This window comes from Papio anubis, chromosome 3, assembly GCF_008728515.1.
Source record: "Papio anubis isolate 15944 chromosome 3, Panubis1.0, whole genome shotgun sequence".
Lineage (NCBI taxonomy): Eukaryota > Metazoa > Chordata > Mammalia > Primates > Cercopithecidae > Papio > Papio anubis.
In genome coordinates, this window is record NC_044978.1 from 87,646,444 (window position 1) to 87,669,147 (window position 22,704).

A 22,704-nucleotide genomic window follows, 5' to 3' on the forward strand; every position below is an offset into this window, starting at 1 on the left:
GACACCCTCTTGACCAAAGGAACCCCAGGAAACCTTAAAAATTTAGTTCCCAGTCATGATGGAATAGAGAGTTGGACACATTACACACTGATTACATGTCCAACTCATTACACTCTTTTCTTTTTGTGGTTTACACACAACTGACACAACTGACCAGAACTAATGTTAAAATAGAGATCATAAGATGGACAGAACAGACTCTTGTGGCAATAAGATATCAAACTATAAGACCTAAGGCCATGCCAGGCAAGGGTTAAGTCATGCACCCCTACACTTACAGAACAGACTATGTTCTAACTGCCATGAGGTTTTTGTTGTTGTTTTTCTCTAGTAGCTAAACAAGCACTGGCCTTAAGATAAGCAATATTAAAGCAATTTGCAGCTACATCAGATGCTAACTGACCCTTTGTTCCACCAGCCATAATTACAGCTTTGATTGAACAAGAGACTGATTTCAGTAACTTTCTCCTGATCGTACACCACCAAAGATGAACTGGCTCTGGCTGGTTTACAGAGACTGTGCACTTGCATGCCTTTGTGTCTTGAAAAGAACTTCTGATATATAGGTCTAATTGTAATACACTTAAATGCTATGTCTCCACCCCGAAGTGAACACAGGTCATATGTTACATGCATGTTTTTTAACACTTATGTGTCAGGACCACCTTCATGAATATTCATAGCTCCTTTTATAACCTGTCGAATAGGTATGTTTAGCCAACCTGTTCAGCATAAAACTCCTAACCTAGCCTCTCCTCCTTCAAAGTGCCTGTCTCTGGTCTTTGCTGGAGGCTGTGCTTCCCAGCCTGCAGGATGGCCACCTTGTAGGCTGCAATCCTTTCCCAGAAATAAGGTCTCCTCCCCTTTCTAAATGTATGAATTATGGGATTTTTTTTCATTTAACACCTTCATCTAACAAACCCTAAAGAGAAGCTGATAATTCTGCAGAGGACTTGGATTTGGTCTTTGTGAAAAAGCTTTCTCTAGTTCGTAAGACTTATGGAAGTTAAACATTTCCTACAGCAAGGCAAAAGAAAGTTGTCCTAGTCCTTTCATGCTACTATAACAAAACACCTGAGACTGGGTAATTACAAATAATAAAAATGTACTCTCTTACAGTTTTATAGGCTGAGAAATTCAAGATTACGGTACCAGCAGGTTTGATGTCTGGAGAGGGCCAGGTCTCTCTCCTTTCATGATAGCACTTTGAATATTGTGTCCTTACATGGCAGAATGGATGGAAGTATAAACATGGCCTTATTCTATGAGAGGCCACTTTTATAAGGGCCCTAATCTCCATTCACAGGGGCTCTGCCCACATGAGTTAATTACCTCCTAAAGGCCCCATATTTTAATACTATCACATTGGTGACTAAGTTTCAATACATAAATTTGGGGGGATATTCAAACCATAAAAATATTTTTTTCAAGTAAAGAATAACATGCACTGTCAGGCTGGGAGATATTGAGTGAACGTGCTTGGGTTATGGGTCTGCCAATTAGTTCCGAGAGAGGCCCTGTCAGGCTGCAGAAAGCCCAGAGAGGGAATTATCAGGACTTCTTATATCTCTAAACACATCAACCTAAATCTTCAGCATAATTCTCTAAGATAGTTGTGAAAATTGCCTTCATCAAGGCATGATATCAGGCTTTATAATCTAAGTTTCAAGTAAATATATTACTCTAATTATTATATAGATAGCAGGAATCACATATGTACAATCATATGGCAGTCATTTACAAATAGCATAGCTGAAAATATGTCTTGTCATTGCAAGACTTATTAGAGCCTACAAGGGGCCCACAAAAAGATGTTACATTAGGAAATAAATAACATTATTAATAAAATGGCTTCTCATATAACATTATTAAATTAATATAAATAAGAAATGAGGAGTACAGGACCTCTTTTTTTTCCATTCTGCAAGACAAGGAGATCATTTTTTAAAGCATTTAACATTTACTGAACAAATATCTGCTATTGAAGAGCAGCCTCCATCAGCTTAGAACGTACAATCTTCTCTCTAGTGAACTGAGTACAGAATGGTCCCTTAAAGTCACAGAAAACCAGAGCACTACATTATTCAGTGACTGAGAGGCCCTAGGTCAGTAGTTCCCAGCAGCAAGTCTATGTAACAGAGCTGAAAAACTAAAGAAATAAAGAAATCACAAGTAGAAAATGGAACAAATGCAGTGGAGGTAATTTTGTTATCAAAAGCTTATATCATTTAATGCAGGAATTCCACTTTTAGGCATTTGTCCAGCATAAATACTAGGTTACGTGTGAAATGATATATAATAATTATTCGCTACAGTATTGTTTGCCATAGCAAAATTTTTGGAAAAAAAAATTCCATCAATAGGGACTGATATTGAAATGTACAGAACATTTATATATTGTCATACTAAGCAGGTATAAAATGGAACTATGAACTCATATGGGACCTTAAAGATATTTAAAGTGGAAAGGAGTACAGAACATTATATATATATATATAGCTTTTAAAACTTTGACTTAAATGGAGAAAATAAGAATATATATTCCCATTTGTTTGAGTTATGTTTGAAGAAATTCCAGACATATATCCAAGAAACTGTAACACAAAAGTAATTTTTTTTTTTTTTTTTTTTTTTTTTGAGACAGAGTCTCACTCTGTCACCCAGACTGGAGTGTAGTGGCACGATCTCAGCTCACTGCAACCTCTGCCTCCCGGGTTCAAGTGATTCTCCTGCCTCAGTCTCCCGAGTAGCTGGGATTACAGGCACCTGCCACCAGGCCCGGCTAATTTTTTGTATTTTTAGTAGAGACAGGGTTTCACCGTGTTGGTCAGGCTGGTCTCAAACTCCTGACTTCAGGTGATCCACCCACCTCGGCCTCCCAAAGTGCTGGGATTACTGGCGTGAGCCACCGCACCCACCACAAAAGTAATTTCAATAGTTACAATAGAGTAGGTATAAGAATTGGGTGAATGAGGCCGGGTGCGGTGGCTCACACCTGTAATCCCAGCACTTTGGGAGCCAAGGCGGGTGGATCACGAGGTCAGGAGATCGAGACCATCCTGGCTAATATGGTGAAACCCCATCTCTACTAAAAATACCAAAAAAAAAAAAAAATTAGCCGAGTGTGGTGGTGGGCGCCTGTAGTCCCAGCTACTTGGGAGGCTGAGGCAGGAGAATGGTGTGAGCCTGGGAGGTGGAACTTGCAGTGAGCTGAGATCGCGCCACTGCACTCCAGCCTGGGCAATAGAGCTAGACCCCGTTTCAAAAAACAAAAAAAATTGGGTGAATGAGAGACAATGAAGTGAATACTTTTCACTGTATGTATCAGTCAGAATCCCAGATGAAAACAAATGACAAACTCAAATAAAGCTAAATTCAGAAATGTTTAACAAAAAAATACTTAAAATGGTGTGGAGAGGGTATAGAGAAACCAAAAGAAATAATTCAGTACCAAGCCTAGTAGTGATGTGGCTGTGACTCCCCCTATATCTACAGATTTGAGAGATGGAGCAGTCAGCCCAACCTGGAAGAGAGCACCGTGTAAGAAAGCACTGGTAAAGGAGAAGTGCCTTTCGGTGAAGGGACACAGGTGGCCTACGATGACCTCATAGAAAGGCATCCAAATAAATAAGTACCCTACCTCTTATTCCTCCTCCTTCAGACCTCCTTCCAAAGTTAACTGGAATCCAGAGGGCAAGGAACCCTGCTTATGTAACTCACAGATCTCAGACTACATGGGCATAAAAAAAGGGGGTATAGTGCAGAGAGGATATGGGCAAAAGGAAGAACATCCACTAGTGTCCTTCATCCATGTATAACGATGACATCAGCAATTCAAGGGACATATAAAATCCCATCTGCTATCATACTATCATTGAGTAATGCCAATTTTGTCATACGCCCACCTAAACTTAAAATTTTAACCAGTGTTCTTGATATAAGATGGAAAACAGAAGGGAATAAAAAAGAATTATGTAACATAAATATAACTGCTACCATTTCCATAAGACATAAATGGTTATTGAAAGCAGTGTACTTGTATTATTCTTCCCATTACCAAGTATGATGTCAAGAAACTTGACTGGACACACTTTTGTGCTGAGTGGGGTGGCTCAAATTTCCATTATTGTAGAATCTAGTCCTTGGTTGTCTTGACCTTATTGGAATGACGCAGTGTTTTCTTGACCAGGACTATTTTGTTTTTGTTTTTGTTTTTTGAGAGAAAGCCTCACTCGGTCACCCAGGCTGGAGTGCAATGGCACAATCTCAGCTCACCGCAACCTCTGCCTCTGTGTTCAAGCGATTCTCCTGCCTCAGCCTCCTGAGAAGCTGGGACTATAGGCGTGCACCACCACGCCTAGCTAATTTTTGTATTTTTAGTAGAGGCGGGGTTTCACCATGTTGGTCAGGCTGGTCTCGAAATCCTGACCTCGTGATCCACCCGCCTCAGCCTCCCAAAGTGCTGGGATTACAGACGTGAGCCACCGCGCCTGGCCCTGACCCAGACTATTAAGCAAGGGAGTAAAATGAGGTACCCTAGTGAAACTCCAAGGTTCCAGACATAGTCCTTCTTCTTCCAGTGTATGTTAACAACCTAATTTCTCCCAGTACTTGGTACCAAATTACCGTATGGCCATACCCTGGATGACCATTAATGCAATGGAATAAAAGTCTAAAAATGGCCAGAAGCTTCTAATACTTCAAAATCATTACTTCCTTAAGTACTAGTTACTCCATATCCACCGTGCTTAAGGGCATGATGACAGTAGTAACATTTCTTAAAACTCATTGTTAGATTTCATCACAGGAGTGGCTACTTTAATGTCAAACCCTTGTTTCTGGCAATAGGAAACAGTCATGATACATGGCCTGCTGGGTTAAGACATGCGCCATAAATTGCAAGGTTTTATCAGTAGTAAAACCTGTAAATAAGCCTAGCTAAATATTTTATTTGTAGAGACAGAGTCTTGCTATGTTTCCCAGGCTGGTCTCAAACTCTCAGTCTTAAGCAATCCTCTTGCTTCAGCCTCCCGAAGTGCTGGGATTACAGGCATGAATCACCATGCCTAGCCAGAAATACTTTTGAGCTGCAAAGTTCATGTTGCTCTAAAGAAGTTAAGATAAAGAATTTTGGACCTGCATTTACATTTTTTTCGTTAGGGTTTTGACTTGCTAAGCAGAAAGAAGAAAATATACATTCATCTCAAGTATACATGAAATAGTTTCCAAGATACATTACATGTTAACCCACAAAACAAGTCTTAACAAATTTAAGGGGATTGAAATTAGAAATTAATAAGAGTGAGAAAATAGGAAAATTCACAAAACATGTAGAAACTAAATAGCACACTCTTGAACAACTCCCAAGTCAAAGAGGAAATCAAAAAGAAATTTTTAAAATTTTTTGAGATAAATTAAAATAAAAACACTACTTCCCAAAACGTATGGGATGCAGCAAAAGCAGTATTAAGAATAAATTTTATAGCAACAAATGCTTACACCAAAAAGAAGAAAATCCAGACACAGTGGCTCATGCCTGTAATCGCAGCTACTCAAGAGATTAAGGCAGGAGAATAGTTTGAGCCCGGGAGTTCGAGGCTACAATGAGCTATGATTGTGTACACTTCAGCCTGGGTGACGGAGTGAGACCCCATCTAAAAAACTGAAGAAGTAGGAAAAGAAGAAGGAGAAGGAGGAGAGAAGGAGGAAGAGGAGGAGGAGGAGGAAGAAGAGGAGGAGGAGGAGGAGAAGAAGAATTTGAAATAACCTAAATTTACACCTCAGGGAACCACAACAACAACAAACTAAACCCAAATCTATCAAAAGAAAGAAAATAATGAAGATTATAGATAAATAAGTCAAATAAAGAATTTTAAAACTATAGAAAAGATTTTTTTAAACTGAGTTGGTTTTTTGCCAAAGGAAACAAAATCAACAAACCCTTAATTAGACTAAGAACAAAAGAGAGAAGACCTAAATAAACAAAATCAGAAAGTAAAGTAAATACATTACAACAGATGCCTCAGAAATGAAATAGTTCAGAAGGGACTATTACGGGCCGGGCGCAGTGGCTCACGCCTATAATCCCAGCACTTTGGCAGGCCGAGGCGGGCGCATCACGAGGTCAGGAGATTGAGACCATCCTGGCTAACACGGTGAAACCCCGTCTCTACTAAAAATATAAAAAAATTAGCCGGGCGTGGAGACGGGTGCATGTACTCCCAGCTACTCAGGAGGCTGAGGCTGGAGAATGGCGAACCCGGGAGGCGGAGCTTGCAGTGAGACGAAATCGCGCCACTGCACTCTAGCCTGGGCCACAGAGCGAGACTCTGTGTCAAAAAAAAAAAAAAAAAAAAAAGACTATTATCTATTATGGAGAATCATATAACAAAAAGCTGAGTAACCCAGAGTAAATGGACAAATTCCTAGAAACATACAACCTATCAAGACTGAATCAAAAAGAAAAAGAAATAGCCTGGACCAACGAATAACAAGAGACAGAATTAGTAATCAAAAACTTCTCAAAACAGAAAATGCCCAGAAAAATATGATGTCAGAACTGAATTCTACAAATCATTTGTATTTTATGAGGCCAGAATTATCCTGATCCCAGAGCCAGAGGAAGACATCACAAGAAAAGAAAACTGCAGGTCAGTACCTTGGATGGACATTGATGCAAAAATCCTCAGTAAAATGCTAGCAAACCAAATTGAACAACACAGCAAAACGATCACATATCATGAACTAATGGGATTTATCCTTGGGATGCAGGGTTGGTTTAATGTATGCAAACTAACCAATATGCTACACCACATTAAGAGAATGAAAGACAAAAATAATCTGATTATCTCAATAGACTCAGAAAAATCATTTGATAAAGTTCAATATCCTTTTATGATTAAAAAAATACGAGTTGATGGGTGCAGCACACCAACAAGGCACAAGTATACATATGTAACAAACCTGCACGTTATGCACATGTACCCTACAACTTACAGTATAATAATAATAAATAAATTAAAAAAAAATTCTCAATGAAATATGTATCGAAGAAACTTTTCACAACATAATGAAGGCCATTTATGAACAATTTCATAGTTAACGTCATAATAAATTACAGAAAACTGAAAGCTTTTCATCTAAGATCTGGTACTAGGCAAGGATGCCCATTCTCACGATTTCTAATCAGCACAGTACAGGAAGCACTAGCAAGTGCAGACAAGAAATAGAAATAAAAGGCATCCAAATCAGAAAGGAAGAAGTAAAATTACCTATTTACAGATGACATAATCCTATATGTAGAAAACTCTATAAAGACTCCACCTGACCGGGCGCGGTGGCTCAAGCCTGTAATCCCAGCACTTTGGGAGGCTGAGACGGGCGGATCACGAGGCCAGGAGATCGAGACCATCCTGGCTAACACGGTGAAACCCCGTCTCTACTAAAAAAAAATACAAAAAGCTAGCCGGGCGAGGTGGCGGCGCCTGTAGTCCCAGCTACTTGGGAGGCTGAGGTAGGAGAATGACGTAAACCCGGGAGGCGGAGCTTGCAGTGAGCTGAGATCGGACCACTGCACTCCAGCCTGGGGGACAGAGCAAGACTCTGTCTCAAAAAAAAAAAAAAAAAAAAAAAAAAAAAATTCTACACAAAATATTACCAAATAGAATCCAGAAATATAGAAAAGGATACTATTAAATATATTGTGACTAACTTGTATGCATGGAGTACAGGTTAATATTTGAAAATCAATTAATGAAATTTACTGTATCCACAGGGAAGCAGAGGAAAATCCAAGTCTTATCATTACATGACAGAAAAGATAAAATTTAACTTTGTTTCAAGATGTAAATTCTCAACACACTAAGAACATGGAGAGACTTTCCTTAATTTCACAAAATGTTTATAAAAACTTACAGCAATTATTATAGTTAACAGTGAAACTCAGAAGTTTTTCCTTCCCAGCACTTTGGGAGGCTGAGGCGGGTGGATCACAAGGTCAGGAGATGGAGACCATCCTGGCTAACACGGCAAAACCCCGTCTCTACTAAAAATACAAAAAAATGAGCCGGGTGTGGTGGTGGGCACCTGTAGTCCCAGCTACTCGGGAGGCTATGACAGGAGAATGGTGTGAACCCAGGAGGCAGAGCTTGCAGTGAGCCGAGATCATGCCACTGCACTCCAGCCTGGGCGACAGAGGGAGACTCCGTCTCAAAAAAAAAAAAAAAAAAAAAAAAAGGAAGTTTTTTCCTTTTCCTTTGAGTGTAGCAACAAGGCAAGCATACTTGCTGTTATAATTTCCATATAATGGGCAAAATGCTGGCCTATATATAAATGCCACAGTCATGCAAACAAAAGAAATTAAGAATTAGAAAAACAAAAACTGTTATTATTTGCATATATGTGTCACATGCAAATAATGACAGTATGGGTATAAATTACAATCTCCAAAATAATCTGCAGATAAATCATTAGAATTACTAATAGTTTATCAGTTTTTCAAGATTAAAAAATTAATATATCAGTTGCATTTCTATACCAGCAAAAGAAATTAGAAAATAAAAATTTTAAATATAACATGTACTATTACATTAAAATATGTGCAGAATTTAAGAACAAATCTAGTAAAAGAAGTGCAAAACATATATGGAGTAATTTTATTGAGGAATATTAAAAAGAACTTAAATAAGTGGTGGCATATAAACATGGATGGGGATGCCTAATAATATAAAGTCATTAAATCCTTTATATTGATCTATATATCCAAAGCAATTTATATCCGAATCCCAAGTCGTATTCCCAAACTTTCACCCCCACTGTAGAACTTAACAGGCAAAATCCAGAATTTATATGAAAGTGATAAGTGACAAGAATAGCCAAGACACACATGAAGAAGGAACATCTGGGAGAAGATACCTTAATAGGTAAAAAGACATAGGTTTAATTAAGATTGTATTGCATTGGAGCAAAGGCCAAGAACAGATGAAATGATCACAAAAGAGAAATAAGATTATGTATACATGTGGACACTTGCTAGATAGTTAAGTAGAGAAAGAATGGTAAACAATATTGTGACAACTTGGTATCCCACTGGGAGAGTACAATTGGATCTGTTTTTTTTTTTTAATGGAACAAATTTAGTTTAAGGATGAAAGTGGCTTTTATTAGCAATTCATGAATAGGGCATGAATCTCATCCAAAAATTGAAAGAGCTTCATTAAATATGGCAGAACAGTTGGGTTTTGTAAGGTAGCTTGAGTAAGAATAAGGTAACAGAATAAAACAAAAAAGTAGATTGGTTAACATACTTCAGATTACTTCAGGTTACTTTCCTTGCAAGGGTTAATGTGATATGGTTTGGCTCCATGTTCCCACATAAGTCTCATCTCAAACTGTAATCTCCATAATCCCCACGTTTTAAGGGTGGGACCTGATGTGAGGTGATTGGATCATGGGAACGGTTTCCCCCATGCTGTTCTCATGATAGCAAGAGAATTCTCACAAGATCTGATGGTTTTATAAGGAGCTCTTCCCCTTCACTTGTTCATTCTTCTCTCTCCTGCCACTATGTGAAGAAGGTCCATACCTGCTTCCCCTTCTGCCATGATTGTAAATTTCCTGAGGCCTCCCCAGCAATGCAGAACTGTAAGTGAATTAAACCTCTTTCCTTTATAAATTACCCAGTTTCAGATATTTCTTTATAGTAGTGTGGGAACAGACTAATACAGCAAGTTGGTACCGACGTAGTGGGGCACTTCTATAACATACCCAAAAATGTGGAAGTGACTGTGAAACTGAGTTGACAGGCAGAGATTGGAACAGCTTGAAAGACTCAGAAGAAAACAGAAGATGTGGGAAATTTGGAACTTCCTAGATGCTTGTTGAATGGTTTTGACAAAAACACAGATATGGACAATGAAGTCTGAGCTGAGGTGGTCTGAGATGGAGATGACGAACTTATTGGGAACTGGAGCAAAGGTCACTCTTGCTATGCTTTAGCAAAGAGACTGGTGGCATTTTGCCCCTGCCCTAGAGATCTGTGTAACTTTGAACTTGAGAGATATGATCTTAAATGGGAACTTATGTTTAAAAGGGAAGCAGACATAAAAGTTTGGAAAATTTGCAGCTTGATGATGCAGTAGAAAAGAAAAACCCGGTTGGGCATGGTGGCTTATGCCTGTAATCCCAGCACTTTAGGAGACCAAGGTGGGCAGATCAGCTGAGGTCGGGAGTTCGAGAACAGTCTGACCAACATGGAGAAACCCCATCTCTACTAAAAATGCAAAATTATCCGGGTGTGGTGGTGCACGCCTGTAATCCCAGTTACTCGGGAGGCTGAGGCAGGAGAATTGCTTGAATCCGGGAGGCAGAGGTTGTGGTGAGCCGAGATCGCGCCATTGCACACCAGCCTGGACAACAAGAGCGAAACTCTGTCTCAAAAAAAAAAAGAGAGAGAGAAGAAAAGAAAAGAAAAGTAAAACCCATTTTCTGGGAAGACATTCAGGGCTTCAGAAATTTGTATAAGTAACTAGGAGTCAAATGTTAATCTCCAAGACAACAAGGAAAATGTCTCCATGGCATGTCAGAGACCTTCCCAAAGAGAAAAATGGTTTTGTGGGCCGGGTCCAGGGCCCCCTGCTGTGGGCAGACTTGGTGCCCTGCATCTCAGCTGCTATAGTCATGGCTAAAAGGGGCCAAGGTACAGCTCAGGCGGTTGCTTCAGAGGGTGCAAGTCACAAGTCTTGGCAGCTTCCATATGGTGTTTGTCCTCCAGGTGCACAGAATTGAGGTTTGGGAACCTTCCCCTAGATTTCAGAGGATGTCCAGGCAGAGGTCTGCTGCAGGAGCAGAGCCTCATGGAGAACCTCTGCTAGGGCAGTGTGTAAGGGAAATGTGGGGTTGGAGCCCCCACACAGAGTCCTAGTGGACTCTGCCTAGTTGAACTGTGAGAAGAAGGGCTGTGCCTAGTGGGGCTGTGAGAAGAGCACCGTCCTCCAGACACCAGAATGGCAGATCCACTGACAGCTTGCACCGTGCACCTGGAAAAACCAACACTCAATGCTAGCCCGTGAAAGCAGCCAGGAGGGAAGCGTGACCTGATGTGAGACATGGAATCAAAGGAGATCGTTTCAGAGTTTTAAGATTTGACTTGCCCCACTGAATTTTAGACTTGCAGGAGGCCTGTCATCCCTTTGTTTTGGTCAATTTCTCCCATGTGGAAGGGGAACATTTACCCAATGCCTGTAACTCCATTGTGTCTTGGAAGTAACTAACTTGTTTTTCATTTTACAGGCTCATAGGCAGAAGGGATTTGCCTTGTCTCAGATGAGACTTTGGACTGTAGACTGTTGAGTTAATGCTGAAATAAATGAAGACTTTGGGGGACTGATGGGAATGCAAGATTGGTTTTGAAATATGAAAAGACGTGAGATTGGGGAGGGGCAGGGGCAGAACAATATGGTTTGGCTCTCCCCACACAACTCTCACCTCCATTTGTAATCTCCATAATCCCTATGTGTTGAGGGTGGGGCCTGGTGGGAAGAGATTGGATCATGGGGACAGTTTCCCCCATGCTGTTCATATGACAGTGAGTGAGTTCTCACAAGATCTGATGGTTTTATAAGGGGCTCTTCTCCCTTCGCTTGTTCACTCTTCTCTCCCCTGCCACTATGTAAAGAAGGCCCACATCTACTTCCCCTTCTGCCATGATTGTAAGTTTCCTGAGGCCTCCCCAGCAATGCAGAACTGTAAATGAATTAAACCTCTTTCCTTTATAAATTTCCCAGTCTAAGGTATTTCTTTAGAGCATTGTGAGAATGAACTAATAGAGCAAATCAGAAAGGACTCCCTTATTCTTCAAGCTCAGGTTGATAATCCCTTTCCAATTGGTTATTGTAAATCTCTTTTAAGAAAAAATGGTCTGTTTGCGAATTTTTCTGCTTCCTTAAAGTGCCAGTTTGATTATGTGTCACTTTGCACATGTGAGTCCATTTTGGTTTGGTCTGTTCGGGCCTAGTGTATGAGCTAACTCCAAAATAATGTCCTCTCATTATTTTATTTACCAGATTCTTACCTTCACCATATGCAAATATCAATTCCCTAGGGGTAAAGAGCAAATAAAAACACATAATTAAACAAATAAAATATTAATATAGGCTATATCTTCATAACTTCAAGGTAGGGAAACATTTCTTAAACAAGTACAAAAAAGCAATATTCATAAAAGACTAAGGTTGATAATCTGGACTAAATTAAAATTAAGAACTTTGTTTTTCAAATGACACCTAAACTGAGTAAAAACACAAGACAAAAAGTGGAGAACATATGTACAACACATTTAACCCATAGTTACTTGTATCCAAAATACATACAAGTCAATAATAAAAGGAAAAATATATAATAATAAATGGGAAAAGAATATGAACCAGCAATTTACAAGAGGGAAAATCTAAATTGCTAAAAATATACAAATATGTTCAATTTCACTGGTAAAAGAAAAATGCAAATTAAAATAACCATGGCATTTTAAATTTCAAAATAAAACATATCATATTTACCTACACTTTGAAAATATATATGCATGCCTTCTATTATTATACCTATTACAAAGTTCAAAGCAGAAAAATTCATCCAGTTATGCATTTAACATGCTACAATAATCTCACCAATTAATCACTGCTTAGATACCTCCAGATATAAGAAACTCAAAAAAAATTCATCTAATATTTGAACAGCTTAGGATTGGAAAGTTACTGCTTTTCTTATTGTGTTGTGATTGATTTCCTTCAGTTTGGAATGAACATTTGTCTTCTCATTCTTCTCTCCACTTGAATTTTATCTTATCCCTATAACCAGGCAAATTCTTTCTTCTGAACAAAATACTTTATAAATTAGAACCACCCAGTAATAGCAAAATTTAATTCAAGACATGGTAGCCTTCTACTACTAGAAGTATACTAGCATATGATGAATTATCATTTTTCACCATCGTATGAAAGGTTATATGCATTAAATGACTTCCTGAGAGACATTTAAGATTGGGTTTCATTCAGGCAATAACTAAAATTCCTTACATTATTTCCTGGGGAAAGCAGCTGCAGCTGGATGTTGCAGCAATGGCAATAGCCTGAGGGGAAGAAACAAGGGAGAGCCCTGGTGCCTAATGCCCAAGAAACTCTATCCATCCTAGGACTTGCTCACTGCTTATGTGTCTATGAGAACTGGCACTCTAAGACTTAGAGCTGTGCTGTGCAACAGAGAGCCACTAGTCATATATGGCTATTAGACATTTGAAATGTGGTAGTAAAAATTGAAATGTGCTATATATATAAAATACATACTGGATTTCAAAACAATACCAAGAATCTAAAATCTCATTAATAATTTTTTTAACAATTGATTATATGTTGAAATAATATTTTGGATAGCTGTATTAGATAAAATATTTAATATTAACAGTGTTATAAAATCAATTTCATCTGTCTCTTTTCACCTTTTAATGTAAACACTGACAAATTTTAAATTCTGTATGTCTCACATTGTATTTGTATAGGGCAGCACTGCCATAAAACTAAGGTAGAGTTCACAATCTGGTACTCTGTAAGATGAATACTGCTCATGGAAGTGTTTTGTTTATCTCTTACAATATTTTTAAAATTTAAACCTAATTGCCAATTTTGAAAAAATCATCCATGTTTTAATTAAACTTAGATTTTATAGAATGATTTAATTTTATTTTTCTTGGAAATCCAAGAGATCAGGCATTTCTTGGACTATTTTAATACATGGCACCAATTGTTCAGAGTGAAGAGCTGCTGATTCATTTTTAGACCACATTTTCCACTTCCCCATAGTCCCCAGCATTTCCTAATGCTGGTTTTTCCTCACTTCAACATCTGCAATATTTAGCTGTTACCTACCTAAATACTACAGACTTTTGAATTTGTAAGCCCTTCCCTTTAAGAATAATAATTTAGCATTCAACTTAAAAATGAATAGAAGATTGTGGCTTTGTTTTGGGGATAGAAAAAGTAGATTTTAGTGATAGAGACAGTCCCTGACTTACAATAGTTCAAATAAACAGCTTTTCAACTTTAGGGTGGGGAAAAAGCTATATGCGTTCACTAGAAACATTACTTGTGAGTTTTGACCTTTTCCTGGACTAGCAATATGCCCTAAGATACTCTCACAATATTGGACAGCAACAGAGAGCCACAGTTCCCTGCAGTCACAAGATCAGGAGAGTAAACAACTGATGCTCTTCAGTGTACTGTGTTGCTAGATGATTTTGCCCAACTGTAGGCTAATATAAATGTTTAGAGCATGTTTAAGGCAGGCTGAGCTATGAGGTAGCTGTCATATTTTTCGGTTAGATGTATTAAATGCACCTTCAATTTAAAGATATTTTCAACATACAATGGGTTTATTGGAAGGTTAACTCCATTGTAAGTCAAGGAGCATCTGTATATTATTCCACAGGCCCATTTCTGACTCAGGTGTTAAAAAGTAGAACTCTATATTGGCATGTGGAGAAAACACATGTACAAATAATTGCTGCCAATTAAATTAGTTGGTTAAATGAATTAGAAGAGGTTCTCACTTACTTGCTGAAACAGAGGATTTTGTTCGAAATGTGTATGAGGATCCCACATCCTGAGATCAATTGGAAGTAGTGATGCCTGTGTCTACTAGAAGATAATTCAAGAGTAAGTGGTTTGTTAATTCTTCTTGAAGACAAACCAAATGGCAGTCACCCAAGCCTTAGAAACAAAAGTCAAAGGAAGCTACAAAGCAGAACAAACAAAGAGACTTCAGGGAGGTGGTGCCCAAAATCAGAGAAGCCTTCATTCCCCTTTGATAATCAGTATATAATGTGGCCACCAGGGGAGACCTAATACTACCAAATATATCGGCATTTACAATTACCTAGTCAAGATAATAGTCCTTTATATCCTCTGTCCTTCCCAGCTTTAGTTTCTCCTGATTACCAGTTGGCCATTTAGAGAGCTGGTCTTCCAAAAAAGGCACAATTGCACGTTGTTTTTTACCTCAACACTCTTCCTGACAGAATTATTGAGGAAGCATTATGCAAATCTATTGTTTACCAAAGCCATAAAACCATCTGGTCCTAGAGGTTCATTTTTTGTAGCTGACTTCTGGAAACCAGCGTGGGTTTAACTTCCTCTGTCCTTCCTATTCTAGCTGCCAAGCCACTGTTGACAAAACACAGGTGTTTTAAGTTACTCATTTTTGACTGGGCTTTTTATCGAGATCCTTGTTTTATTTAACTTTGTTCTATTTTCTGTAAGATCACTTTATCTTCAGGATTTCCGTGACTCAGTCAGTTTCTATACTTTCATATGGGCTTCATTTGAAAACGTTCTGAGTATTTCCATACGTAGTCAAATACAAAGCAAGTTTTTAGGAAGCCATAAAAATGACCTGGGTAATATAACCAGGGGACATGGCCATACATTCAGGTGGCAGCATCTAGGTTTCCAAAATCAGCTCCTGCTCCAACTCATATATCCACACATTTTGAATAACAGATACTAAGAAATCTAAGATTTTGTTGCTGTTGAGTAGGATAAATAGTGAATTTAATTTTCAAGATCACTACATAAAATTATGCTCTTTAATTTTCTTTAAAATGTGATTTTGGGATACTTCTTTTAACATATCACTGTTCTTAAAATATCACTATTATTCCAAACCACGGCAAATTCTGCCCTTAGGATGTGGAATTATATTTCTGCCAGCAGAATTTCTCCAATGTGATCTCCGGTGTCTGAAGTATATAATAGCTATCATAGCATAGAAGCTGAATGATGTCCCTTTTAGGCACTAAATACCCTAATGGAGGGTAGCTGTCAGTTTCCAGCAATTGGGGATGCCCTTTAATCTTCATACAATCTATATAACTACGAGCAGGAAGCAAAGGGAAGTTGTTTCAGTGATGTACACAAGTAAAGAAGTACATGCTACAATACTTTCTGGGACATAAAATTTTACCAAGGCCTAAGGGCTTTTAAGACCATTGTAAACAATGTCAGGTTCACTGCATTGTCCAAGTACTAGTAGAACAGATTGAACTTTCTATGTGTCTGGATAGTTGCAAGTTAGACCAGAGAAGGAATTCTGGTGGCTTTTTGAGATAACAAAGGACAGATAATTTTTAACACAGTGTTAATAACCGTTATTTGATTATGATCTTTTTCGTGGGTGCCCCTGTTTTACCATTTCGGCTAGATGAGCTCGGTAATTTGAAATCACTGATGCCTAATATTTTCTTAAATTGTATAACCTGTGTTATAAACTAAGCTTATTCTGAGTTGCTGATTTAAAAAGGGAGTATGAGAGCAATACAAAGAAGATGTGAACTTTGGTTAAAGTCAGAATCTTAGGAGTTGCCATCAGCTAAAAAAAGAAATAGTGGGAGGAGGATGTGGCTCTTTGCTCAAAGACTTATAGCGCTTTTCTGGCAGCCACATCCTGCCTGTGGCTAGGTCAACCCAAGTACCACATCTTACTGTTTTCTTGAATGATAAAACATTATCTGCAATTGAAGGATCCTCTCTTTGCAATAAATCAATGTGATTATGAAAGGTGAAACATTTAGGGCTATAGGAAACTTGGGACTTTCATCTTTGCAAACATCACATATATGTGAAAATGTTTGTAGCCAAGATATTTATTGATAATTAAAAAATATGTCATTATAGAAGACAATTCGGAAAAATACATAAAGGTGGAAAGAAGAAGAAATTTAAAGCTATCTCCTCTGATGTATTGAGAATAGCATTTATTTCTGCTAGAACATATGTACATGTGAATGTATATATATGCACATGTATGAATGGTTTTGATTTTACAAATATATATGTACTCATGGATTTACAAATGGAAATAATATTATCCATAATTCACAAATGATCATACTAAATATAAATAATTGTTTCTCTTTTTATTTGCTTAATATTATAAGCATTTTTCCATGTTAAGTGTTCTTTGAAAACACTGACTGTGTAATATTTCATTACAACAATGATTCTCAAACATTAGTACATATCAAAATTAAGTGAATACTCTTATTCTACCAAATCCTCTTTGCTACTTAGTATATTTCTATGTTTTAAGTTGTTAGTCAAACTAACATCTTATTTCAATTTACATTTCTTTCATTACTGATGGCAGCAGCCACTCATCTGGAGTTGCTCCCACTATGACACTGGCTGCCGCGCACTCCAGGGATCCAACAGAAGACAGGAATAGGAAGAAACCCCTCCCCTTTCCAAGTTGGAGGAATGGGATCCCTGCCCTCCCAGGCACACCTGCAGCTGCAGGTGGCTACAGCCCTGGGCATCTCTGCATTCTCACGGGCCAGGAAGACCCCCTGCTCCCATAGACTTGGGTGTGCCTGCTCCTGCTGACTGGCCTCTCCTCCCTCCTGGTGCCTGCTCCAATTTCACGGCAAAGTTGTGGCCAGATCCAGGTGCTGTCGTGTGCCCACTCCAATTTCAGAGAAAACTTGTGGCCCAGCCCAGATGCTGTCATGAGCCAGCCGGGTATGTGAGTGCTGACACACCAGCTCCCTGCTGCCTCATCTCTCTCTGGAGTTAGGGTGCCAAGGAGCACAGGAGGAAGGCCAAGGTGGGGTTAAGGGCAGCTCAGCATGGGCCCACAGGCACCCCTTAGCACAAACAGCCTGGACATGGTAGAGAGCATGTTAATGGTGGCAGGAGGCAGATAGACTTCTGGGCAGAAATGGGTGGGTCCCTGATGAAACCCCACCTTCAGGACAGGGATGGTCCGAGGCCTGGGGTCCAGGCTGCCAGTTCAGCAGACCAGAGCAAGAAATTATGGTGCTTTTTCTGGGCCCACCCATGGCTGCCCATGGACCAATCAGCATGCACTTTCTTCCCTCTGAAGCCCATAAAAATCCTGGACTCAGCCAGGCTCAGGCAGATGAGAGGCAACCTGCCTGTGCAGAGAAGCTACACACTGTGGGTCTCCTCTCTAATGAGAGCTGAAACTCATTGGGATGACTTGCCTGCGGAGAGGGTGTACCTACCGTGGGTCTCCTCTGAACTATTCTATCACTCAATAAAGCACCTCTTGGCTTTGCTCTCCCTCCACTTGTTCACATACCTCATTCTTCCTGGACGCAGGACAAGAACTCAGGACCCGCTGAATGGTGGGGATGAAAGAGCTATAACACAGACAGGGCTGAAACACACCCCTTGCTCACCAAGTTGCGGATGACGAGAAGAAGAGAAGACAGAAGGAGAGAAGAGGTGCAGCCCTTCAGGGAGCCCAGACCTAGGAGCTCCCCAAGCCAGGGCTGTGACACCCTCTTTGGGGCTCTGCTGTTCTTGGCGTCTCCCAGCTTCCAGGTGCCACTGCATTTCCTGGCGCCAGCCATGGAAGCTACTTGCCATATATCTGGTCCAGCCACAGCATTGCAGGGAACCAGCACCCATGCCAGTGCCTGGAGCTGCCTGCCCCACCACAGCCGGCATGCCTGGTTGTGCGCAGTGGCCAGACCCCACACTCGCTCACTCACTCACCCCTTGCTTGGCTTGCCCTTGCCAGGTACGGAATCCAGGCCAGTAGCACAAGCCAAATGCAGCCTGCCAAGCTTGGTGGGCAGAATGAGCCCGGCAAGCCAGGGCAAAACTCGAGCAAAGGCTCCATCAGCCACAGAGATTTCTGGCCAGAAAAATGACACTGCAAGAATCCTGTGACATTACCAGTGAAGTGAAATAGTTTATCATATTTTAAATATCTATTTGAAAGAATGATGAGCAAAATTCTATGGCTGTTTTCTTCAAGCTGTAGGGGGCTTAAGATTTTTCTTACATGTGTCTAGGAAGCCTTTCTATTTTCAGGAGGTGAGCCTCTTTTTTTGTCATATTTGCTATAAAACTTTTCTTACTTGATTGCTCTTTACTCATTTGCTGTTTTTGATAGTAACAGTTTTTGTTCTTTTCAATTTTTATGTAGCTAAGTCGCTTTTTTCTTTGTGATTTATTTTGTTTCTTGGAAAATAGGTGTATTAGTCAGTTTTCACACTGCTATAAATAACTGCCAAAGATAGGGCAATTTATAAAGGAAAGAGATTTAATTGACACATAGTTCCACATGGCTGAGGAGGCCTCAGGAAACTTACAATCATGGCAGACGGTGAAGGGGAAGCAAGATGTGTTTTACATGGTGGCAGGAGAGAGAGAGTGCCTACGAAGAAGCAAATGCCACACTTTTAAATCAACTATCATGAGAACAGCATGGGGGAAACCACTCCAATGACCCAATCACCTCCCACCAGGTCGCTCTCTCAACACATGGGGATTACAATTAGAGATGAGATTTGGGTAGGGGCACAGAGCCATACCATATAACAGGAGACCTAAAACAAATGAAATATTTTTTTGAATTCTCATTTTTGTGATTTTTATGCTTGGCATTTGCCAAACACTGAGGAATTTCTTGCCTTACCCTTCCCTCCCTCCCTCCCTCCCTCCCTTCTTTCCTTCCTTCCTACCTTCCTTCCTTCCTTTTTTCTGTCTTTCTTTTTTTGTTTTCTGTGTTTTACACAAGGTGAATTGAGTCTCAAGTAGTTAATTACCCAACATCATTTATATTGAATAATCACTCCTTTTCCTATTCAAATGTGATGCATGATCACATTTAAGTTAATTTGCATGCTGGAAAATTAGTTCTTAGTTGGTATTTGAAGGGAATGTAAACTGATATAAGATATTGTTTTTAGTAAAGCACAACAGGAAATACACGCATGACAAATAATGAGAAAACCAGAAGTCAAGCCATAGTAGAGCAATATCATCTCAATTTCAATATGTGTCTTGGCTTCAGCATAGGTTTCCAACCAGTTGTTTACAGGGTTTCCTTGTTTTGTTCACTGCCTTAAAGATAATGTTCTCACAGAGACCAGCAAAAAAAAAAAAAAAAAAAAAAAAAAAAAAAGCCCTATTGCTTTTGGCAAATATTGAGAGTTGTGTATGTTTCCCAGAGTGTGGGGCAAATAGGGACTCTAGTTTAAAAATCCCACTGTATCATTGTACAAAGTACATATTTTTATTGTCTGGCCTCACTTTTTAAGTTCTTTGTCATTTGATCTGCCAAACACTAGGCTTTTCTCAGTCTATCATAATTAAAATCTTCCCACCCACCTTACTGCCCCAAAATATATCAGGACTGCATTATGGAGTCTAAGAGAGAGTAAAATAACCCCTTGGCATTTGCTTTGCTAAAGTCAAGTTCTGTTTACAAAATGTTTTTTTTACAAATGTAAACATCTTACAAGTAGCTGTCAAGAATTCTTTAATATTACTGTAGCTCCCTTATCAAAGCATCTCAATTGCAATGCTAGTAGAAAATTTCACCACAAAATCTAATTTCTAAGGCAATGACAATTATTCAGCATTTTTTCAGTTAATAAAAGTTATAAATGTAAAATAAAAGTTATAAATGTAATTATCTTTAAAACACTGAGCCTCAGTTGTTACAATGGTGAAACTAAGGAGAAATGTCAGAACTTCAGATGATTAACCAAAGTAATGACCAATTTTCAGAAGAATGAATGGCAGAGTAAGAAAGTATTTTTCCAACTTGTTTTTTCCAAGAACTCACATCTTATAAATTTTGAAGTAGAGTACATTGTTATTAAAAGAGACAAATATCACATGTATAATTCAAAGACAATGATATTTTCCAAATGCACTTAGCAGTTGCATCTGAGACTTATTTTTTAAATTTCCAATAACTCTGGCACTATAGAGATTTGTAAACATTCATTTTGGGATTTGTGGAAATTACATTCAGATACTTCATTCCTGATCTCTTGTTCATTTCTTTCCTTTGTGTATAATCATACTAATAATAACAATATCACACTTTTTTTTTTTTTTTTTAGATGGAGTCTCACTGTGACCAAGTTGGAGTGCAGTGGCGTGATCTCAGCTCACTGCAACCTCCGCCTCCCGGGTTCAAGCAATTCTCCTGCCTCAGCCTCCCTAGTAGCTGGGACTACAGGGGCGCGACCACACCCAGCTAATTTTTGTATTTTTAGTACAGACGGGGTGTCACCCTGGATCCATGTGTTCTCATTGTCCAATTCCCACCCCCCCACTTATGTGTGAGAACATGCAGTGTTTGGTTTTCTGTTCTTGTGTTAGTTGCTGAGAATGATGGTTTCCAGCTTCATCCATATCCCTGCAAAGTACATAAACTCATCCTTTTTTTGTGGCTGCATAGTATCCCATGGTGTATATGTGCCACATTTGCTTTACCCATTCTATCACTGATGGACATTTGGGTTGGTTCCAAGTCTTTGCTATTGTGAATAGTGCTGCAATAAACATATGTGTGCATGGGGTTTTATAGCAGAATGATTTATAATCCTTTGGGTATATACCCAGTAATGAGACCGCTGGGTCAAATGGTATTTCTAGTTCTAGATTTTTGAGGAGTTGCCATACTGTCTTCTACGATGTTTGAACTAATTTACACTCCCACCAACAGTGTAAAAGTGTTCCTATTTCTCCACATCCTCTCGAGCATCTGTTGTTTCCTGACTTTTTAATGATCATTATTCTAAGTGGCGTGAGATGGTATCTCACTGTGTTTTTGATTCGCATTTCTCTAATGCTCAGTGATGATGAGCATTTTTTCATATGTTTGTTGGCTGCATAAATGTCTTCTTTTGAGAAGTGTCTGTACTTTGCCTCATGCACCTGCACCTGATACCAGAATATTTTATCCAGATATTATACATTAAATTAATCTCAAAGTATTCATACTTTTAGGTAAAATGAGAAATAGTTTACAAATTACATTCTCCTTACCAGTTTCACGTTATATATTATTACATTTGAAAAAAATCTGTTAAAATTATTGCACTTAAACTGAGGCCAGAGAGGCAAAATGACTTCCCCAGTGTTACAGAACTAGTAACGTGGAAGCCTAGTTTAGAACTGTAGAGTCTGCCCTTGCTTTCTCCTAAACCATGCTTAAAAGTTGGAAATATTTGCCTCTTTGTGAGCTAATGAACTTCCTGAAAGGAGAAAGAAAACAAAATAGGAAAGGCTTCAGGTGAAATGTAAGGAAAAAATCAGGGGAAATACAAATCTAGGTGAAAAATAAGTTTTAAAAACTAAGCAGGATTCCTATTAATTGAACCAAAAGAATGAATAAACAGAAAAACATGGCAATTTACATGGCAAAATTTTGTATAGGAGCTATTATGTTAATATGACCCAGATTATCTTCAATTTATAGAATACCTGTGGATTTTAAAAACTTCTCCTAACTAATACAAACTCTCAAATGCCATTCACCAAAACATTTTGCTCCTCACCAGGTTCTTCCTTCTTTCATTATTTTTTTTTCCTTGTTTCTCCTCCATTTTCAGTCTGAGAAGAATCTTCAAATTTTCAGTATTTCCTCCTTTTGGAATAACTTGAAACTGGGTGTGTCCTCTCTATGTAAACAAATATATTTACTTTCTGACACATCCCACCTTCATAAGTTAAACTCATCCCATTTACCGAAGCCCTAAAGTTCTGCCTAGTTCTCCATGACATACTGTTAGTCACAGGTCAAAATTTCCCTCCATTTTCTATATCATGTCATTGACTCTGGGAAAATTATGCAGCTGGCAGGGAAAAGCATAAAGGAATTAAAAATAGA